Source organism: Micrasema longulum, unplaced genomic scaffold (genome assembly GCF_059751315.1).
Source record: "Micrasema longulum isolate JH-2025_06_02 unplaced genomic scaffold, ASM5975131v1 h1tg001341l, whole genome shotgun sequence".
Lineage (NCBI taxonomy): Eukaryota > Metazoa > Arthropoda > Insecta > Trichoptera > Brachycentridae > Micrasema > Micrasema longulum.
The window spans coordinates 356,355-367,797 of NW_028278527.1; the positions used below are offsets into that span (position 1 = coordinate 356,355).

General features: G+C 31.7%; 1 long non-coding RNA gene across 1 annotated transcript; it reads left to right on the forward strand.

The window, feature by feature from the left end:
* Positions 1-3,811: 3,811 nt before the first annotated feature.
* LOC148275809 (uncharacterized) lies at positions 3,812-8,867 on the forward strand. Its single transcript, XR_015823933.1, has 3 exons — positions 3,812-3,937; positions 7,425-7,556; positions 8,320-8,867. It is a non-coding gene; the product is annotated as an uncharacterized LOC148275809 (long non-coding RNA).
* The last annotated feature ends 2,576 nt before the right edge of the window (positions 8,868-11,443 follow it).

An 11,443-nucleotide genomic window follows, 5' to 3' on the forward strand; every position in this document is an offset into this window, starting at 1 on the left:
TAGATTGAAAAATAATTCTTAAATTCAAATTTAGACATTTTGAACCTAAACGGAGTAAACATTAATTGTAATTATTATTTCCCGATTCAGTAGAAATCAACAATTGTAGGCTACAAGGTACTCTTATTAGGCGTGTTATTTTTTAGTTTTACGCCTAAATTAAGTGTACCATTACATTAAAATTACTAACAAAATAAAGGTAGGTAAAATTTATTGCTTCATTTTATATTATATTTTTAACTAACGAAACGGAATGGCATTTAATTCACAGTCCATGTATAAAAAAATAAAATTTAGGGTTTTTACTGAATATTGGCAAGTCTAAGTGATTACAGTACATTGCGTAAGATTCAGTTGAAAAAATAGATAAAATATCTCTCGATTTTAATAAAATATCAAAGGTTTAATCTAATACCTACTTGTTTATAATTTTTTTGACATATTTATAATATTGGGGTATTCACGATTGCATATATTGCATAACGTTATAACTATACATACAAGATTGAAAAAAAAAATATATAGATCTGAAAAAGACGAACCTAGAATAAAATACTATTTTATAAACATCACTCTACATAAAACTAATGTTGAGAACATACGTATAAGTCAGTAAAATATATATAAGCACTTATTTCAAAAAATGTATAGAAGAAGGGATTGTTTATTTCTGTAGCAATTTTGCATTTAAAATGACCCAATTTAACATAGGTTTTTTTTAACCACTAAAATTTACAAGATTTTTGTCATACCTATGCGATCAAATGCACTTTTTACACATGAAATTTCAGTACCTTTATTACATATAACCTACTTCTATTATCCATTAAAACAATGAGTAACGAGAAAATGTTCAAAACGGCTATAAAAATATGGATAGTGGAGCTAGGTAGAAGTAAAATGGATTGTCTCATTTGCCCAAACCAACTGCTCCACAAGTGTATAGCTTATGTTAGGTTTTTGTTCTTTCATTGTGCGTTTTGTAATATAAATAATATAGATGTACATAAATTAATTATAAACATAAATATGTAGTGTTTAAAACTGTCATTTTGTTAATTATCTCTGTTTATTAAGTTAGTCTTCTTTGTTTATTCTCAGATGCAAAAATTCCTTAAATAAGGGAATATTCCCTTATTTTAGTTATTCTCCATCCCTGTTGTAATTTGTTAATCTTTATGACTCCCGAGGGGGTGAAATCCAGTTTTTTGTCTACAAACATTTGGACAAACTCAAATATTGTAGTAAAAATATTTTTTTTCAAAAGTATATTATTAAGTGTCTTTAGCACGGGTAACTCCAGTTAAGGTCACATTATTTTTATTATTAACTATAGTTTGTAAGAGAAAAAATATAAATAAATAAATTAAATAAAATGTAAATCATGCCGAAATATTATTTTGACCTACTCATGATATTTGAGAATACTTTATTTATTTATTTATTTACGATTTGCCTTACTCGTTTTGCCAAAATCTGACATGCGTAGGCACTTCTAGAATCGACTCTCCGAATAAATCATACAAGGGAACTATCGTAGGAAATAACTCAACGAAACAATCTAAAAATTAAATATTATAAATAAACAATAAACAATAAAAAATAACCACACAAACGGAATATAATAACATCTTACAATTCTTGCGGTCACTTCATCGTGTAGGTAATTTGTAATTTGTGGGTTGAATTCGCAACAGTTGCTTCTTCCTTCCTTCTATATCCTTCCCTCCTCTGCTACCCCCTCTCCCTTTCCTGACACGCTTCTACCCCCGTGCCACGTAGCGCCATATGGCCGCCATGTGCGGAGCAATTTCTCTGTTAAATCCACTATTTAATTCCTAGTAATGATATGTAGGGGTAAACCTGAGGAAGAGAACGTCAAAGGAAAAGAAAAAACTTAATGTCGTATGGAATACTATCTAAGTACTTCCTATGCAAAGTAGGAAACACATTTTATCCTTAACAAGAAATTAAAATATAAATACTTCTTGATAAAACTCCAAAGTTAATGATTTTGATAAAAATATCAAAATGATTTCTTAGTTCGCACAGTATTGAAGACGCCCACTTAAGCGAAAGCTCTCGTTGGTCAAATAAAACAAAGTGGAACTTAATAACGGAATTTTATTTTTATTTTTTAAAATTATATTTCTTTACAGATATCTATGTTATAAAATTATTTGAATGTTTGTTTGCTTTTTTTGTCTATCACAAGAACTCCTGTGAAACGGTAAGTCGTTGCGACGTGAAATTTAGGATCAACATTTAAAATGTCGTTTCTAGATTAACCGAGTTGTATTTTTAATATTTTCTGCAATAACTTTGTGTATCATTATATAAAAAGTTATAAAAATACCCTGAAGAAGGTAACAGTTGGTTACCGAAACTAGTTGGTAAAAATAAAGTGAGTGTATCAAAAAACAAAGTATAAGTTTTATTTTATGTTTATATTTATGTTTATTGTTATATTTATGTTTATTGTTATATTTATGTTTATTGTTATATTTTTGTTTATATTTATATTTATGTTCATGTTTATATGTTTATATGGTAGAATTGGCTCTGCACTTTATAGCCATTTTACTGGAATAAAAAATTTAAATAAATTTCTCCAAATTTAACTGAGTTGTATTTATGTCGATTTTTTCTTAGCCTTCTTCGATAAAATTAAACTTATAACACAATAAAAGCACCCACCCTTTTCTCGAAACTATGTTTGAAGACTTGTGTCTTTCATTAGTTTTGCATATTCACTATCAAATTTTAAAAATAATTAGGCAAAAATGTTATATTTCTTTACAATCAAACCACGAAATTAACAAAACACAGTAACTTTAAAAGCTTTCATTATATCACTCATTGCAGTATTATCAAAGTATGATCAATCGAATACACATATCAGTATAATCACTTTATTCTAATTTCCCAGCGTAATAGTGAAGGAATACAGTGTAGTTCCAAATCAAGACCGCCAGATCACGCTTCAAAAAGGAAGAAGAACGTAGAAGAACGTAGCAATACAAACAAAATAAATATCAACTAAAAAATTCCTATACATATTTATTTATTCATACTTTTACATTGTTTGTATTCTTTTTTTATACAGAATAATGATTCCTCACTGGGGTGGGGTGTCCCGTCACATTTTACAAAATGTGAAACATGCCTTAAATTAACTATTTAAAGTTAACATAATAATAACAACAAAAAAACGCAATTAATCTAATTAACCTAATTATCATTAACGTAATAAACAGTAAAAAAGTAAAATAATCATAAAAAACACAACCAATTTATATAGATCAGTAGAAGGCGGCCTCCGTGGTGTAGTGGTCAAGACGCTTGACTCACCCACGGAAGGTTCCGGGTTCGATTCCCGGTGAGAACACAAAAATTAAAATGTGATTTTTCTCAAGCCTGGGTGCTCTGTGATGTAATTCACCACTGTAATTAGGCCTCCTGGCCTGTTGTGGTGCAAAAAAAATATGTAAAAAACAAATTTCACAAACAGTACACACATTTTACCAATATGGCTTGATCCACTCATCGATCCGTGCGCAACCTACCTCCACTATCCATTTCTTAATAGCAATTTTATATTGGGAGAACTTACTAATTATCCTTGTGGATAATGGAAGTAGATTGCACACTTTAACCGAGTAGTAGGCCAATCCTCTTTGACCGAAGGTTGTATTTTTTTTTTTTTTTTGCAGTATCAGGGTGGAGTATCTAGTAACTCTTGTATTTGTAACGGAAGTTAGAGAATAATGTTTACGTGCGGATAGTAACAAAACTTTTACATGCAATTATTATTTGCTTGATCAGTGTGTCATTTGCACATCCCCATCCAATAACCCTATAGGAAACATTCGAAGAATTCGCCCAATACAACACGTACTAAAACAACGTAGGAAAAACGATTCGCATTCCAAAGCACGTAAGTACTCGTAGGTACATCAGATTATCCCAAAAGTTCGAGGAAACTCGTAACATAGATCCTAACATGATCCCTATCGAACTCACTCGAAATTCCCTTACAGCATAACACTGGTCCCTCGCAAAACCCCAATAACACCAATAATATATTTTTAATAAATAAATTTCAAGGCTTTTTTTTCCAATTTCAAAGTAATAAAGGTCCATGAAATACTGTCCAGTAAAAAAAAAAAAATTTTCTAATTATTAGTAGCATAAAAATATTTTTAAATTTGTAATTTTGAATTCCGCAAAAACAGTCGACCTTCGAGCACGCCCCTAATTGTGTAAAGTGGCCACATAAACCAGCCAATGATATCTAAAAAGCCCTGTGAATACCAAAACTTTCATATTCCTTTCTCTAAAATATTTTCCAGGTCTGTTGTAACACGTGTACGTAAATCTTACTCTAGAATCGATATCCAGTCTTTGTCTACAAAAATTTGAACAAACTCAAAACACTCAAAACCCAAATGATCCAAAAAGAAGTAAAAAAAAAGAAAATGTTGAAAATTCAGCCAGATGAATCTCACTCGCAACAGAAAAGGTTTTAAACTTAACAAAAATCAGCAGATGGAAAAATCGACCAATGTTACACAGTGTGTAAAGTGGCCACTTAGACCAGCCAATCGTAGGTCGTAAGTTCGGTAAATGCCTAGATTTCCATATTGTCTTCTCCAAAATGTTCTCCATCACTGTCGTAATGTATAAATCTTAAATTTGTTGATGATAAATCTTTATGGATGTATGTGAGATTTATCCAAATCATGACGTATGCTTGAAAACACTTTTTATTTTTTATAATTCTTCTCTCACCAGTTGTTTATATCAAGAATTTTTTCAAGAAGTCCATATGTTTTTTCACAAGTTCCAGCATCATCATTCTCATTTTCGCACTCATTGGTGTATAGGGCACTGTATTTGTAAACCAAATACAGCGTATTTCAATAATCTGTTTTATTAAGGTAGGATGATTAGTCCTACGATTCAGGTGCCAGTCCAGGAACAGTCCAACATTGCATAATAAACAACTTTCAAAATCTATACTTTACGTCCACCCTGCCAGGAGCCGAAACCAGGAGCTCGAGAATGGTAGGTGAACGCGCCAACTCCAGCACAATGAGGGGCGCTTTTTTGCACCACGAGAGGCCAGGAAGCCTAATTCAGTGGTCAATTACATTGCAGTACACCTAGGCTTGAGAAAAATCACATATTTTTTTTGTGTTTAGTTTTGTGAATCGAACCCGGAACTTTCCGTATATGAGTCAAGCGTCTCAACCACTACACCACGGAGGCCGTCTTATACAAGAACATATTACAACAGATATTGAGAATATCTTACAGAAGGTAATATATAAGTCCGTAGACTTCTTCTTCATTTTTTCACTTCATCACTCTGCCTATATTTGAATATCTACATTCCTTCGGCTCGTCCATCTGTTGCAGTTTGTGAAGTTAAAGAGCTTAAACCTTTATTGTTACGAGTGAGAGTCATTTGATTAAATTATTTCACCTACATACCAGGCAACGCCTGAAAATATTGTTCAATTGTTATACTTCTTCTTGGACCGGGTGGATTAATCAACAATGTTTTGAGCTTGTCCAAATTTTTGTAAACAAGGATTGGATTTAACCTCTTAGGGAGCTGATTTTTAATTTTAAAAAAACATAAGCGTTTTTATAATTTACCTAAACATTTCAATTTTGGTGGCCATTTTCAACGAGTTGTAAATAACTCACTATTAGAAAATCGAAATCAAGTTGGGGTAGAGTGGGGTTCGAACCTCGGACCTCTGATCCGTGAGTCCACAACAGTAGCCACGGTACTACAACCCGATTCAACATATTAACATATTACCACAGACATGAAGAACATTTTACATAAGAGAATATAGAAGTCTAGACATTCACAGGGCTTATGACCCGTCATTGGCTGGTTTAAGTGGCAACTTTACACACTGTGTAACATTCACCATTCTGCCTATATTTTAACATCTACATTCCTTCGGCTCTTTTATCTTCTATCTGTTAACATCAACAGCTCCCTAGGGGTTGAACCCAGTCCCTGTCAACAAAAATTTGGACAAACTCAAAACATTGTTGTTTCGTCTTATACATATCTTTAATAAACCAACAGATAGAATTTAAAAACTCACCCTTATTAGCCCCCTTAGTTAGACCCTGTACATTGTAATAAAACAATTCATTTAAAAAAATAGTCAAAAAATTATTAAACAGCAAGTGAAATTTAAGTGTATAAATATATTTTATTCTTTAATTATTATTAAACTATGTACTTACTTATAATTTTTTTTTTAAAATGTAATGTAACCCGCAGACAAGCTTCGGCTTTGCGGGAACAAAAATACAATTTTGTATGTTACTTATTTGTTAAAATGAATAAAACTTAATAAAAAAAATTTAAAAAAATATTTTTCAAATAATAGAATATTCTCTTAAAGTACACCGCCAACACATGTTTCAATAATTTGTCTCACTCTGTTCCATTGAAATATTGCGTTTTGTATCTTTATATATAATATTTAGTTTTATATAAATTATCTTTACACTGTATAATATTCACCAGTCTGAAGATGCCCATTAGAGGGTGAAAGCGCTAATTGGTCAAAATAAATAAGTGGAAGTGTACCAAGTATTTTTTAAATTAATAACTTTTATGTAAATATAAGTTATTACATAATTACGAGTACAATGGAATTCCATCAAGAATTGTCAATTAATAATTTAAATGAAATATCTTTACTCGATTTCCTAATTCGGGACTTTTACCTGAAGGCTGCCATCGAGTAGAAAATTAGAACTGTATTCTTCATCAGCTTGGACACAGAAACCTACCAACAGAATAGACTTATTATCTTCCCGGAAATGTTCTCCGTCACTCTTGTAATATATTTAATACCCTGTTCATTGATTAGGTCCCTACCTACGCTTTTATTTCCCCTGTTTTTTTCACGATCGTTATGATTTTCGGTTCTGGTTGAGGTTTATGGCTTCCCCTAAGCGGGGGATGAAGAGAAAATAAGATCAGAAACTTAGAGCCTTCTAATAGAAAAGGCAGCTGGGTGATGCAGCAGTTGGGTTACGAGGAACAGTGCGCATGCGCTGGCAGACGGACACGTGCACACAGCATCTGTTACGAGTTCATACATATTGCCACAACTCTAGAAAATAAAATATTAGACGTTGAATTATACAATTTACATTTTTAAATATTTTTATTGTTGAATAGCTTATTATTAACAAACTTTTAACGGTTACCTTCTGAACTAAATAACAATCCATAATTTTTATAATTTCTAATGTTACTGAATATTTGTATATGACCACTTACCCACTTTTCTATGTGAACTACCTACCTATGAGTCCCCGAGAATCGCTTAGAAATATGTTTTAAAAAATCAATATATTGATGTCACATAAGGTTTCAGCTCTTTAACTTCACTTAAATCAACAAATGGAAGAATTGAAGAAATATGGATGTTCAAACATGGGAAAAATTGTGAATGTTACACAGTGTGTAAAGCCACTTTTTGTAACATTCACTTTAAACTTTATTTAAGGTATTCTCCATCCCTGTTTTAATTTGTTAATATCTATGAAGACTTAATGTATGTTCATAAAAATATAGTTGATTTTAAAAGAAACAGAGATTTCTAGGTTCAACACTAGAAATAAAGATTTTTTGAGGTTCAACACTAGAAATAAAGAAGTTGTGCCCACTACTAGACTGCAAAATAAATATTATTATTTTGCCTTAAACTACATTCAATTCTACAATAAGGTGCCTCTTGCAATTTAGGCTTTGCCAACAAAGAAATTTAAAGATTTTGTCAAGCACAACCTGTTTGGAAAGAGCTACTATAGAGTCGAAGAATATTTGCGGGACAAGACAGCTTGGCATTAGATTCGTGATTATTGATTTAAATTTATTGATTTAGGTTTTTTGATATAAATTGTGTTGTTGATTTAAATTTATTCGTTTGATAGGTTTAATTGACTAATTATTGATTTACATTTCATATTTATAGTTTTATTGACGATTATAAGAGATTCGATGAATCCTATTTAAAAAAAAAAACAATAATACCGGTTTCGAGACGTACCCGTCTCTTCGTCACGACACCAATTAAACCAACATGCATTTTAATTTACTTTTAGTTTAATTAGTGTCCTGATAAAGAGACGGAAACGTCTCAAAACTGGTAGACATAGCAAAGTTGGTAAGTGATTTTATACAAATAATTAATAACATTTAGTAAATGGTTTGACCACAAAGGTAATGCTTGAAATATTAATAATATCTTATAATTTCAATTGTTGCAGTAGTATACTCAGAGTGCGATACATCGCACTACATGTGGCAGGTTCTACCGGAACTACCAAAGGGATCCTTCTACTTCTACTCAGGAAATAGAAACAATAACACCCTTAAAACGAGGATTATTTATTAAACCCGGGACCAAGTTTAGCAACCCACTCCAACTGCCTCTAGTATGGACCTGTGTTCGCTTTGTGCGATTACCATGTCCCATTGGCCTGTGACCATCTGCTGTTGTGAAAATATGTGTATTCAAGTTTTGTTTAAATCGTGAAAAAAATATTTTATTGTGAAATTCAGCACGCGATGGATAGTAAAATATCACATTTATCCTTTGTTGCAAAATTTTATTGTTCCGGAAAAGACATTATAACTTCCTTTACTGGTAAAATTAATAATCATTACGATTTGGATCCGAATTCATTCATTAAAAAATATTACAACGTACCTTTATATGACGGACATTTTTAAGAAAGTTAATTTTGCATACCTATTTTAAAAAATTTCCCATATGTATAATGTATTATGTACGAGTCATATCCAGAAAGTAAGAGTACTCAATTTTTGTATTAATTTTTTTTTTAAATACAGTGCAATTTTCGTATATATATATTACTTATTTTTATACGTAGTCGCCTTTCCGTTCTATGCAGGTTGTAAGTCGTGGCACAAGCTTTTTGATGCCTTCCTCATAGAACTATCATCTTCTTTCGCCATCTTCTTCGTCCACTTTAAGACCACTTGTTTCACCTCATCATCGATTAGAATTTCCACAGATGTGAGTCTTCACGGAGGTGAAAAGATGAAAATCTGAAGGCGCTAAATCAGGGGAGTATTTAGGGTGGTTCAAAATGTCTCAACCAAAAGAGTTCAATCCGTGCAAAAATTTTAGTCGGAGTATTTCCTTCCGCGAGAAAGAACCATATGACAGCGCGCACCTCGCACTTGGCGGGATTTCTTACAGACATCTTTCACAGAAACGAACACTACGAGGCAAGTTTTGGCACTAACGAGGGTTGCTGGTGCTCGTTATGTTCAAGAGACCCCCCACTACCAATTAGTGTTGCCAACCTTTGGAAAAAAAGCTCACAGCACAAGAGTACTAAGAGAACAGTACTCTTACTTTATGGATATGCCTAGTATTGGCAATGAATTGGATGCATTTTCTGTAATGTTCTAAAGCGTAAGGAAAAAAAATCATCATTTCATATTAGTTGATAATTTATTTATTTGTTAAACTTTTTGTACATAATGTTATTTGTACATTGGCGGGCTTATTGCCAAGTAGCAATTTCTTCCAACCAACCAATAAAATAAAAGTTTTCTTTTTATAATTCAAGTTACAGAACATATTCAATAGAAAATAAAGATTAAAAAGCTAAAGATATGTAAATATAGAAACAAATGTATTTGTTTATATATTACCTTAAATCAAAACTATTACTCAATGAGAAAAGGGAAAAAAGAGGAAAGAGGAAAAAGGAAAAGAAGAGAGATTAAGGAAGAGAAAGGAGATGTTTCTTCAGACGTGATTTAAACAGGGATAATGTAGTAACATCTTAGATGGTGGATGGGAGATGATTCCACAGTCAAGCCGCACGGATACTATATAAGTTGGAGAAGAAAGAAGAATTGTGGATGGGTATTAAGAGAGTGCCTTGAGAATTAGAACGAAGAGGTAAACCATGAACTGATAATCGTTGAATTTTTTCACGCAGGTATATAAGAGCGTTAGGACTATGAAGTACATTGAACAGAAGTGAGAGGGAGTGATAATCTCTCCTCTGTCTAATTTTGAGCCATTTCAGTTGCCTACGATAATCAGAAATGTGGTCATATTTCCTAAGACAATAAATGTACCTTATGCATGTATTCTGAATTCGTTCAAGTTTATCGAGTTCCTCACAGCTTAAATCAGTCGTGGAAACGTCAGCATAATACAGAATGGGTAGTAGTAATGCTTGTACAAGGGGGCATTTAGTATTAGTGGGTAAGAATTTTTGCAACCTTCTAAGTGAGTGTACTGAAAAATATTTTGCGGCTTAATTCATTTGTATGAGCTCGCCAGCACAGATGTTCATCCATTTTTACTCCTAGATTAATGGGTAATAATACTCCATAATATATGGGTATACATAATAATACATACTTTTAGTGTAGTAGAGACTAGAAGTGCATTTTTTCGTATAAGTTATATTAAAATAATTTTAAAATTGGAAGTTAGAAAAATACTAATTTAGAATACAGATATAAGTCAATAAACGGTAAACAAGTGAAATAGTCTTATTTAGGTATTTCAATTTGAAGATAGTAAATTGATACACTGCCTTTTAAAATTCAAAAGTGTTATATTAAATATATCTACATCTTTTGCGTATTCATTTGCAAACGTATGAATTCTCGCCATTGGCACTGGTGTTCACTGTAGTTTGTTGTAGATACATTTACATATAATAGTTTATTAAATCGGGTAACCCGGCAAGGAACTAGCAAGTAATAAAATATTGAATTTATTATTTGAAATAAAAATGACAAATCATTCAGTTTTCTTATATTTTCTTATGTTCGTTCATTTAATTATTTAACTGGAATACCTTATTTAAAATTAACGAAACGTAAAAATTTTTGTTGAACATTTTATTTATTTATTTATATGCACTTTATAATATGGTGACCGTATGACCGAGTTATTAAAGTTGGCTACTTACTAAGCAACATATAAAATTTGCTAATGTCTGAACATTCATGTTTTATTAATTATTCTATGTGTTAATTATTGTGAGGTTAAACCACCTCTTTAACCATTATGATCTCTTAAACCAACCAATGATAGGTTATAAGACCCGTAAATGCCGTGACTTCCATATTCCTTGCTGAAATTTTCATACAAACATATCTACTCATTTTCATACAGGAAATTCAATTTTACTATATAGTCAATTGTCGATAACTCTGTTAATTTTCCATTGTAATCGGGGCCCGGGGCTCATATTTCATCAACATTTTGTTCCTCGGGTTTTTTTTATTTCATTTTAACATCAATGACTTGGGAAGCGCGAAATGCAATCGGAAAAAATCATAAATCGTTAGTAAACTGATGCGTTATTGACTATACTTTGAATGTTCGAC